Source organism: Passer domesticus, chromosome 5 (assembly GCF_036417665.1).
Source record: "Passer domesticus isolate bPasDom1 chromosome 5, bPasDom1.hap1, whole genome shotgun sequence".
NCBI classification, from domain to species: domain Eukaryota; kingdom Metazoa; phylum Chordata; class Aves; order Passeriformes; family Passeridae; genus Passer; species Passer domesticus.
In genome coordinates, this window is record NC_087478.1 from 24784744 (window position 1) to 24796169 (window position 11426).

The window sequence follows — 11426 nt, forward strand, 5'->3', positions numbered from 1 at the left end:
TTTGACAAGTCCAGAAATACCAAGCACACAATTGCAGTGTTTTAGTGGCAGTACTACAGTGAAGCACCTTCTTTACAACAAATAATACAGAAGTGAATTACTTGAAGCTAATAGGGTGGGGCTGGCAGCATCTGAGGCGTCCAGGTGCTGTAAGACACCCCCAGGTCCTGTGCAGCCCTCTGACACAGCTGGCTCCAGGGCTGCTGCTCCAAACCTGCTGCTCTTCTGCCTCTGCACTCAGGGCAGTGCTGCTGCTCCAGCCCGTGCTCTGCTCCAAGCCATGGCTCCAAGCAACAGCCTCCTGCCCCAGAGGAGCCAAAATGAGAAGGTGCTTTATTCTGGGGCCAGTATTGTGTGGTGAGACCTGTTAAACTAATTTGTAATGGCAAAAGCAAAATGGAAAACCCAAGCATATATTCAATTTCAAAAGAGGATTTTAATTTCATGAGCCATTATGTCTTAAGGATAATGAAAAGACAGTGTGCTTAGGAGGCATTTTTTCTGCCCGAAAACATGCTGGAAGAGATGACCTGTCAATCATATTTTGGGCAATATTTTCTACAAATTCTTTTCTTTTGAATAAAAATATTTTTCATGTAGTAAATATTGCTAAACATCACTGTAAATCCAGTATTTTCATTCAGTTTTGATAAATTCCTATTCTGGAAACACATCTGTAACAAAAACCTTGAAAATAATATCTTATCTGACCTTCACCTGTGTAACATAGCTAGGTTTTAGATAGTATTTGAAGATGAAAATCACTGTAGTAACTCCAGGTATATCAGATATATATAGTTCACATGAAAAATAACTGAACACAAGAAACCTTCTTTTCTCTTTTTTTTTTTTTTTTTCAGGATGCAGGTGATTTTATTAGGTCAAGTACATGATTTTTCTTTTTTTACAGGGCAAAAAATCATTTCAGTGTTGGCATTCTATTTTAGCAGCCTGACTGGAGTTGCTTTAGCGAGATATATATTTTAAGACTGTAGCAGTGAAAGGTCTCACTTTGAACTCTGTCCTAAATACACAGAATCTGATGCATGTATTAACTATTGAACTTCAGTGGGCTTGTGTAATTAGAGCTGAACCAGAGTTTCAGAGGTGATTCCTGTTCTAGCTTTCTCTGTGCATTTTTCATTGCTTTTTTATTGTTTGTTCTCTTTTTACATTGAAGAAAGCGCTGTCTAAGACAAGCTATATATGGGTAACACTAACAACACTTACTTGTGAAGCTTTACCACTGCAGCCCAGAACACTTTCAAAACAAAAAGGTTGTATCTGTGTATTGTTGATAATTATTAGGAAAGTGTGCAGTCCTGTCCCAGGGTTTGGTAAGTAAGGTCATGGTACAATAAGAGTTGCAAGCTCTGTAAGCATTAGTTGTATTTGCATATGTCAGAACAGTCTGTGAATACTAACGGCACAAACACTTCACATCTGCTTCTGTTTACTCCCATGCTAACAGTCAAAAGTACAAAAGTACTGTGTTAATTGCTCTGTTACATACTGACTGTTGACACATTCTCCATAGAGCTTTCATAAATACACTGTTGCAAACAAACTACTAATGACTTTGCTTATTTCCAGCCCATCTTTAAAAGAAATCCAGAATATATACACAGATTAATGATTCCTCTATTTAGCAGTGTGTCTTGTTGCTTGCTATTGTGGAGGCTTGTATAAAGGCAGTATCAATTAAGTAGCAATTATCTATGAAGTGGGGAAAAAAGTGATGATATAAATAAGTAATGTGCATGAAGTGAGAATTTCTGAAAACAACTTGAGGTGAACTCTGAGGCAAGGGCACCGACTAGTGAACAAACCCTCTCCATCTGCTCTTCTATCTAAAACCATTAGAGCCCAATTTGAAGTCTGACTAAACAGCAGTGATACCTGTGGGCCTCCATTGAGATTTTTCACTATATATGACATGCCCTGGAGAAATTTTAAAAAAAATAGGATGGGAGCTGAGGGAAAAAAAAAATTAGACTCCTAAAAACCACCACTAACAAGCTAATCATATCTAAATTTGTGCTTCAAGTTTCTTTTTGCTATGACACTTCAATATAGAAATACAATTATCTATTAATTTAAAAAAAACAAAGGAGCTGCAACCCATACCCGTTGTCACAGCTGGTGTGGTACTTAGCTTCTGACAATCGTCTGCTTCTTCTGAAGGAGAGAGAAAAGCCCATGGTGTGCCTCACCTTCCTCAAACAGCAAGCACTGGTGGTTTCTGAATGCCCCTTCTTTTCTCATATTGAATTTTGTCACTCTTTAAGAACCTCTCAAAAATGGTCTATGCTTCCTTCATTCAGGTGTAGACATTCATTGCCATAAATGCATCATAAGGGTAATTAATTCATTGTTTTTCTTTCTCTTTTTTAATAGTTTCTTCAATTTGTGTGACAGAATAAGATAAAATGAAGTTACTCTTTATATTATTTGCTATCATATGTCTGTCTCTTGCACTTACATCTTTACTCATTTTGGTCAAGAATGTGTGACAGTCACCAGGAGCAAGTTACTCATTTATTATCTCCATCTTATTGATTTATTCATGTCCTAGGCATTTAATCAGGTCCAATGAAGAATAATAAGGCATTCTGACTAAAAATACACATTATATATTTTTTGTCGGTTTAATGTTCTTGCAAATCTCCCCAGTCTATCATACATATTGCAGATAGAGACGTACAAGGTAGACCTTAGGTCTGGAAATGCACTCTTGCAGCCACACCAGGGAGGTCTCAGGTGTCTTTCATTCAATGAGACTGGTGCTTTTCAGCCTTGGTTCAAACCACACTTGGGCTGTGAACAGGGGTGTTCTCACCACCCTGTTTCTGTGTGTGCCACTGCTTATGAATAATTTTAACACAATTTTCTTACCCTAGTTTTCCACAAATGTCTACTTATAAACCTGCAAAGAAGGTGAAGAATCAAGACCGTTCCAGAGCAAACCTGAGCAGGCTCTAGGTGGGATGAAGGGAAGGGTGCACGTGTGAACACCACCAAAGTGCTCCTGCCTCCCACCACTGACCACACATCGGGGCTCTGTGAAGTCCTGTCATCTCAGCATTCAGTCACCTGTACACAGCTGCTGGAGCCACTGCCTCTGGCTTCTCCCACAGATATTTGTTATTCCTTCCCTTTCATAAGGCTGTTTGATCATGCCATGTTTTATCACCTCTTCCAGAGTCCATTTGCATGCTATGGACAATCCCAAATCATCTCCAGACACAAGCTCAGGTGTGTGCAGAAGTTACAGAAATAGGCCTAATTGAGTAAAAGCAATTGGTGGCAGAAACAGGAGGGAGCAGTCTGACCATCCTGTCCTGGTCCCAGCTAGCAGTTCTGCCAGGGCCCAGCATGTGTTCCCTGAAGGCCAGTCCCTGCTGGGCAGTGCCATGCCCTGCCCATGGGGCAGGCTGTGTGTGTGGGATGAGCTTACTGCTGACCATGGCTGCAAGGCTGGCCTTCTCTCACTCCTGCTGCAACTCCAGTGCCAAGGAAAGCCTGGTGGGGTAGAGGGAGGAGAGCCAAAAGCTCTTCAGTTGCCTCCCTGTGAGTGCTGGGCTTGATAGAAATTGATTTTGATTCTATGTTATAACTCACTGCCAACAGATATTTCTCCTGCCTCACAAATGGTTTTCTCAGTTCAGTGATGACGAATCATACAAATTCTTCAAGATCCTGCTCTGTGGTGCTGCTCTATGTCTTTTTTCCAAACCATCATCAGATCTTGAAGACAGATACCACTAAGAGCCAGAGCAACCAGAAGTCAGAAAAAGCATTTTTCAAAGAATTCCAGAATTGTGAATAAAGGTCTTTCAACATTATTTTCCTGGGCATGGAAATCAGACATTTCTAGAGAAAACTAAAAGTGGTTTTCTTCTTAACTTCTGCTCAGCCTTGGTTTTTGGACCCAGAGCTAAACATGAAAGCTGAACACCGCTTGGAGCCAGGACTTCTCGACAGCACTACAGCAGATGGAGTCAGCAAACACTGGCTCTAGCGTGTCATTTGCAGAAATTCAAGTTTCCTTGAGAGGACTTCAAAGTCCACCCCTGTTTAGAGAGTCCTTTAGAGATAGCTGTTCCAAGGATTTTTGTGGACTTGAGCTTCTCAATGTAAGAATAAAAGTGTGGATCATTCCAGTGAGTAATTATAGGGAGCTGGAAGATGTTAGATTCTTGGGGTCTTGACTGCTTCCACTAGGGTTTGCTGTGAATGTGGGAGCCTAAAACTTTCTTGGTAGGATTGCTTCTGACAAAGCTGTATGGACCATGGCTGTCCTTAGGTAGGCAAAAGCAACTTATGCTACTACACTTTCATTAGAACACTCTTTCTATTCACCTGCTAGCTGGTCTTTCATTAATTCAGACTTGGGTTATTTTAGCAACAAAAAAGAGATCAGCAACAGCCAAGTTTCTTTGCTGCTTACTTACATTATTGTACCTAATCCTGATTTGTTTGTTTGTTTAGTGGGTATTTTCAGATTTGTTTGTTTTAAATACATGAAAACCCAGACAACCAGAGAACCTTTCTTTGCTTGCAAACCTGACCAAACACCTCAATACATCTTTTTTATCAGTAATGTTCCCAAAGGTCTGACTCCTAAGGTTTCTTCCTTCTAACACTGGTGTTTGGTTCTCTCACCTAGTTATTTCTCAGGTATTTTTATATATATATAATATCTTAGGTATTTCTCCTTACAGTACTACTCAGCAGCAGCCCTTCAAGTCTGTATAGAGTCATATATAAAAATATAGCTTGAGTTTCAGATTTGAAATTGGCTTTTTTAGATTTTCTGCTGCTATAAAGAGAGGAAATGTTTTCCTTCTATTTTCCCAAAGAGAAATTTCAAAACAAATAGTGTTAAAAGCCTTCAACCAAACCTGCAAACAAAAAATTTCTATTCTCTCTAACTAAAACTTATGTGGAAGAGAAATCTTAGGATCTCAAAGGGTTTGGCCATTCCTATTTTAAGTAATATCTCGGTTGATTTTAACAGTTGCTATGAGTTGAAGTGTTTGAACTAGAGATCCTGAACACAGTAAAGTTAGTACAACCTGAAGAATGCTGGGAAGGCAGCACTAGGAGTAAGACTGCCTCATTGCTGTGTGAAGACAGGTAAAGTGCCCTGTGTAAATACTACATCTCTGTGGGTTCTCGTCAGTGAAATCAGAAAATGATACTTACTATGTTTATCAAGTGCTTTGAAGGCCTCAGATAAAAGGAGAGCTTTCAATATCTTGAAAGTCCTGAATGGATCGGTTCCTACCTTTGTCTAAGTGCTGTTGAGAACCTCAAATACTGCATTTCTTCACCTAGAGTGAGCAGTTCAATCCAATCTGCTCAGGGCATCCCTAAACACACAGACAGAACTAAGGTTTAAAAAAAAAATCCATAACTTGTGATGTATGTCCACCTCATTAAAAAAAAAAAAAAAGAAGAAGAAGAAGAAAAAAGGTTACTTATTCTTTAATGTAGGGGTCTAATGAGGAAGAGCAAGGCTCAGTTGCTTTTTCTACTTAAAGGAAATCAGATACACTTTTTCTACCTTTTAGGCAAATCCTGAATATCAGATTATCAAAGCCCTTTCTGGGGACACTCACTTCATTTTATATTCAAATTTAAAATTAAGTAGGTTGGCTCTGGGTCTGGATGTCTCTGTGGATCTTGCATTAAGTGATTCAACTAAACCTGCCTGGAAAGCATATGTCACAGCAAGGAACATGCCATTCTTCTCTAATATTCCTAACAGCACATATAAAAGCAGGAAGGTAGACGGCTCTGTGGCTCTTGGATGCAAATTAAATGAAACAACAATGTTCCAAATCATGGTCATATCTCTCATACTGAACTCATAAAAAGAGATTACAAAAGGAAAAGTATAGTGAAGTTCTTTGGTTTGACATTCTCAGTTGCAAAACAGAGTAACAGTTTTCTACCTATTTAATATGTAAATATCTTTCTTACATTGGATTTGTCTTCATGAACTGCCACAGTGAAGAAAGACTTTTAAAAAGGAGATATTATGAGGATAAGTAGGTGAATTATGGAAGAAAAAAAATGGAAGATTAAGAGCAGCTACTAGTCACTAGCATGTGGAGATGTATTAATGCACTTATTCTTTTCTACTACATATTAGTCCCTTATTAGCATGTTTTACCTGAGCTTGTCACAGTCTTATTTCCAAATTACAACAAATTACAATAATAATAAGTAAAATTAAATATTTGAGATATTTTAATATTTGAGATATTTTCAAAGGTGAGGCAACTTTAAAAATGCAGTCGTGTAGCAAAACATATAAATGCTAACTAATGAAAACAGGCATTTCACAAAAATATATGTTCCATAACTATTTTGAATGTTTAATTACTAGGTAATTTGCAACTACTTTGACATAAAGTTTCATTAAAGGATAGTCAGAAGAAGAAGAACTGAAGTATTCACTAATTTTAGAAATTACTGAGTTTCTCAATTCCTGTTCATATTATTCACTTAATGACATTAGGCAAGAAATTGCTTTGCTATTGGTAGCAAAATCTCTGTAGAATCTGTAACACATATTTATCTCCAAACCTCTTCAATTAAAATTAACATAGCTGGAACATAACTTGAAGGACTTTGTTTTTTCTCCATAACATTGATAATGTTTAAATACATATAGGCAAATATCTCCAGTTTATGGACATTTTTTTCAGATACTCTTAAGGTATCTGAGCAGCCTTAGATTTTGGATGCCTGTTAATTGAGGCAATCAACAGTTGGGTGCCCAAACTTTGTGAGGACATCACTAGGGCTGGTCCTGGTTGCAGACAAATATATGATAAACTTCAATACCCATCATGCTTTTCACTCCCTCCTCTATGTGTTTAGACATAGCTTCTGCTTTCACTGTAAAAACTATGAAATATATTGCAGATTTTCTTAGTAGTCCTGAAATTGTATATGGCAAGATTTAGGTAACAGAGTGTATTAAAAAAAAAAGTAGTAAGTTCTGTGTCATTCAGTGTTTCTGTTTCCAGGAATTATGGTTATTATGAAATGTTTAGTGGCTTCTTGGCCATTAAAGAGGCAGATCCCCAGCCATGGGCTCATGGAAGTTTTTTACAAGTGTCCTACCCTCCACCATATGTGTGTAAGCTGGCAAGAAAATGCTCCTTGCCTTTCCCATAGAACCTGCCCATCTAGGCTGGGATGGACTGCTCAAGTAAGGAAGGTTTTACTTCAGTGCAAGTGTTGGAAGCAGGAATTCTTCCTACCCATCTTAAATGTGCTCTGTCAAGATGTCACATGCAGCAGATTGATTCAATCAGTATGCCATAAAGATTGCAAAGAATACTCTGCCAATAGTTGAGCAATTGTCTCTTCCTAAAAAGCATCACGTATGCCTCAGGTAACAATGGTACAGAAGTTTACTGTGCACTAAAGGAACTAGAAATACTGTAAATCAAAGTGTTTCATGTTCATATTTTATTTTACATTTTTATATTTTTAAATTTTCTGAACCATGTTTAATAGACAAGAAAGCTATCCTACAACTTTGACCAGACAATGCACCTTACAGCTGTAGTTTAACTTGCCCATCCTTTCTGAGATTTACCTCTACACCCATGCTTGCTCCTTTAAACCCCTCATGGTGGCCAAACATGTATGTCAGTATCAGAACATTTGCAGCTGCTTCCTGGCTCTTTTTAGAACTCTGCAGTGATCTCCTGCTTTTCTCTTGCTTTCCCATTGGCAAAGCTCATGTCAAAAAGTGACCTGATCTTCGTGGTAGCTTTCACCAGGATCAGTGTACCATTTCAGGGTTGAATCAATCTCTGGTTTTTCACCTTTGATATTCTGTGGCTCTAACAGAAGTCCCCTAAAGGAAATTGCTTTGGGCTTTCTAGCCGAGGTTTGTAGTGATATTTACCAAGAAATTCAGAAAACTTGTGAGAGGGGAAAAAAAAATAAAAAGGCTTATTCATTGGTATATGTTTAAAAAGGAAAAAGGAATCTGTCTATGCATTCCCCAATTTCCACACTCAGAGCTTTCAGTTTCATGGCAATCTGAGTCCATTTCATGCTGGAGATGTGTCAAACTGAGAACCAAGGAAAAAGCAAGGATTGCTTAGTGAACAGAGGTTAGCAATATTATTATATACCTAAAATTGATTGTCCTTATTTTTAGAGATCAAAGTAAACCCAGGATATATATTTTTTCATGTTTTTCCCCCACATTTACTCAAAGCAGCCAGATGGATTTGAGAGTCAGTAAAATAACAGAGGAGGACCTGTCCAAACCTAATTCATTCATTTTCTGGTAATGCTGGTAGGAAAAAGCCTTGGAGATCACTTCTGCGCTGCAGAGGAGGTGGAGCTCAGCTGCTCATGCTTGTTAACAACTGAAATGAAGCAAATAATTTCCATGAGCAATCTCTTGGGAAAATGTTGCCTGTTGGATCTGTTTATGAAGTGTCTGTGCAGATCATTCAATTCTTGGATTTCTCCTTTCCTTTTGAATATTTGGTTACTTCCTAATTTAGTTAATCTTCTTGTGGGACCATTCACAAATACTTTACTGCATGTTCTTGAAATAAGTACTATGCATTGTTGTGGTTTTCTGCATAAGTGACATTGTATTCTTAATCCTTTTTTCAGCTAAAACTCAAATAGAAAATTGCAGGAGTTACATCTCACAGTGCAATTTTTAAGCTGACTTTGTGAACTAGCAGTTCACTTCCAAAGCCTGCACTTCATACATACTTATGTCAGTAAAAGCTCTGCTCTTGAACATTCCTGGAAAGGAAATAAAAGATTGGTGAGAGTGAAGTTAAACTAAAATTTAGTTTGGACCTCTAATATGAATATTTATGAATATTTTTTTTCCCAGTATTTGGCAAAATTGTGCTGCCATAATATTCTTCTCTATTTCCAAAATACACTTTTTCTAACTAGAAAGTTAAGCAAGTGCTTGACCTTGCACAGTATAGAAAAAAAAACCTGAAATACCCACATGGGCATTGGATGTCATTGAAAGAAGAGGTGATTGCTCTGTCCAGAACCACTCTCTCTGATTTGCTGGATGTTCCCTGTTGGAGCTATTCTCAAAGTTCAGAACAGCTCATATAACCCAGTATCATACAGTCTTGTGTGTCCATAGTACTTTCATTATCTGCCTTCTGGTCAACGTTCAGGCCACAGTCCTATGAACACCTACTTGCTCACTCACCTGAGCAGAGCAGGACCTCTTACAACTTCCTTTGTTTTGCTTAGCAAGGCTTTAACATTCTAACGGTACAGGAGATACTTTAAAATAAAGAGCATCTATAAATCACTGTATTATGCACATTAGTAGGGTACTTCTTGTCTATTTCTTTCAAATTTTCTTTTTATTACCATTTGTATTTCCAGCATGTTCCATCCAGTTTCAGACCACTGTTGTTCTGGGCTTTCTTTTTAAACTCATTTGTATATTTCTCATATCCTTTGCAGCCTCACTTTATTTTTGTTAAGAAAGAACAACTCTTCTTTAGTTAAAAATTTACTTTGCTTTGCTTCCTTTCTTCTTCTTCCAGGCTAATCTTGGCACTCTGTGCTGCTCTCTCTGCCCTCTAATCCCATCTGTGTCTCCTCTCCATGGCCTCTCCACGAATTTTCATTTATACTATAATTCATAAATAATACTTAGCATTTACATATCCTTTTACACATATTAATTAATTAGTGCTCATGTACTTGTAGAGAGCAAGCACATTGTCCTCACTTGACAGATGGGGAAACAACAGCTGAGAGCACACTGTCTGCTCTCTGCTTTCATGGTGCCTAACACAATGGGGTCTCTTGCAATGTTTGGTTTATAGTGTAACACATTAACAGCAGCAATAGGTGATTTAATCTGAACAAAAATTGAATTGGAATGCAACAGAGGTGTTCCTGCACTTACATTTGATTTTAATTCCAACAGAGCACCTAAGCCAGAGCATTGCTCTCCTAATATTATTATGAAGTACTTAACGTTCTCCATCACAGCAGGACAGCTGGACACCTCAAGATGTTTCAAAGGAGAAAACTGCCCTTCAGAGCAGTGAGGAAAAACACAACAGAATTTTAATTTTTGAGGAAAAAAACCCAAGCTGTCCCCATTCCTCAGGAGGAAAAAAAAAATCAAAACCAAATCATCAAAATACCTAAAATCTGGCTTCGATAAGTTTTTTACCTTAAATATTGTTTTTCAGTTTCTAGGGTCTAATATAACAGGAAGGGCTGAAAATTTTATTTTTAAAAAGGATTATTATGATTAGCCTTATTACATTTAGTGTCCAGAATCAGAGAGCTGCTTTATCAGGTTTTCCTGAACCCCAAAGGCCCATTGTATTTGCAAGAGTACATGTCTAAATATTGGACATTACTGAATCTATTTGACTAAGTTACTACCAGTAGCACAGCAGCTGCCGTACCGTTTTCTGACCTAACATGTGTTTGCCACCCATATTATCAGATTTACACAGAGGTTGTTGTTGCCATAAGCAGGAGAGAGGTAAATTCCAACACTGTGACCCTTTGCAATCAAGAAACCTGCATTTATTCCAGTGCCTCTCCATGGAATGCACGGGAATGGCTCCCAAGGAAGCCAGAAATTCATCCACAAGAGTACAGATTCAGTCTCGCGGACAATCAGGTGTCACAGTGAAAAACAGTGAGCCACTGCGCTAAAAAGAAATTTGTGGCAAGAATATTTTGGGGAAAAAAATTAAGATAAGAAAAAAATAACACTCCAAGTTACCTAAAAAATGAAAAATCTCGTGTTAATATATTTAAATATGTGTATGCCTACAAACCTACACACGTCCCTCTTGTATCCTTCCCATTAAGGCTGTTGGGAATTTTCCTGGAAGAAAATTCCAGGAGCGAGCCCTGGACGGCGGTGAGGAACAGAATGCCCCTGCCCTGGGCTCCCAACAGGATGTCCCCGGCCGCTGTCCCTGTCTCCGCAAAGCACAGCGGAGAAGAGCAAAGGCGGCAGCTGGAGCACCAGAGAGATCATGGCAGTTTGGGGGGATACTTTACAAAAAGAACGGTCAGTAATTTCAAGCGCAGACCCGGGACAGCGAACGCCCCGCGGTGAGGGGCCCGTTTGCTTTGCCCTCCCGGAGCTGCCCGCGGCCGGGAGCAGCAGCAGGCCGGGCCGGCCGTTGCCAGGCCCCAGGCGCCATCGCGTGGCTGCCGGCTGAACTGTCGGCTCCGGGACACGGACGGCGGCTTGCCCCGATGGTTTTGCTGCAGCGAAACTGCCTTTCCACAGGTCCAAAAATTCACTTAAATCCTCGTTTCTACCAGGTGTCCCTGCTTCCCGGCATTGTCTTTGCCCACCGTTCTCACCATTCCCTGCTCAAGGCCAGTGTGGAGTATCAAAGCCGAAG

At 39.1% G+C, this 11426-nt stretch overlaps 1 long non-coding RNA gene across 1 annotated transcript; it reads right to left on the reverse strand.

The window, feature by feature from the left end:
- Positions 1 to 5474: 5474 nt before the first annotated feature.
- LOC135301863 (uncharacterized) lies at positions 5475 to 10987 on the reverse strand. Its single transcript, XR_010363595.1, has 2 exons — positions 10845 to 10987; positions 5475 to 8802 (listed from the first exon to the last, which is right to left on the reverse strand). It is a non-coding gene; the product is annotated as an uncharacterized LOC135301863 (long non-coding RNA).
- Positions 10988 to 11426: the final 439 nt, after the last annotated feature.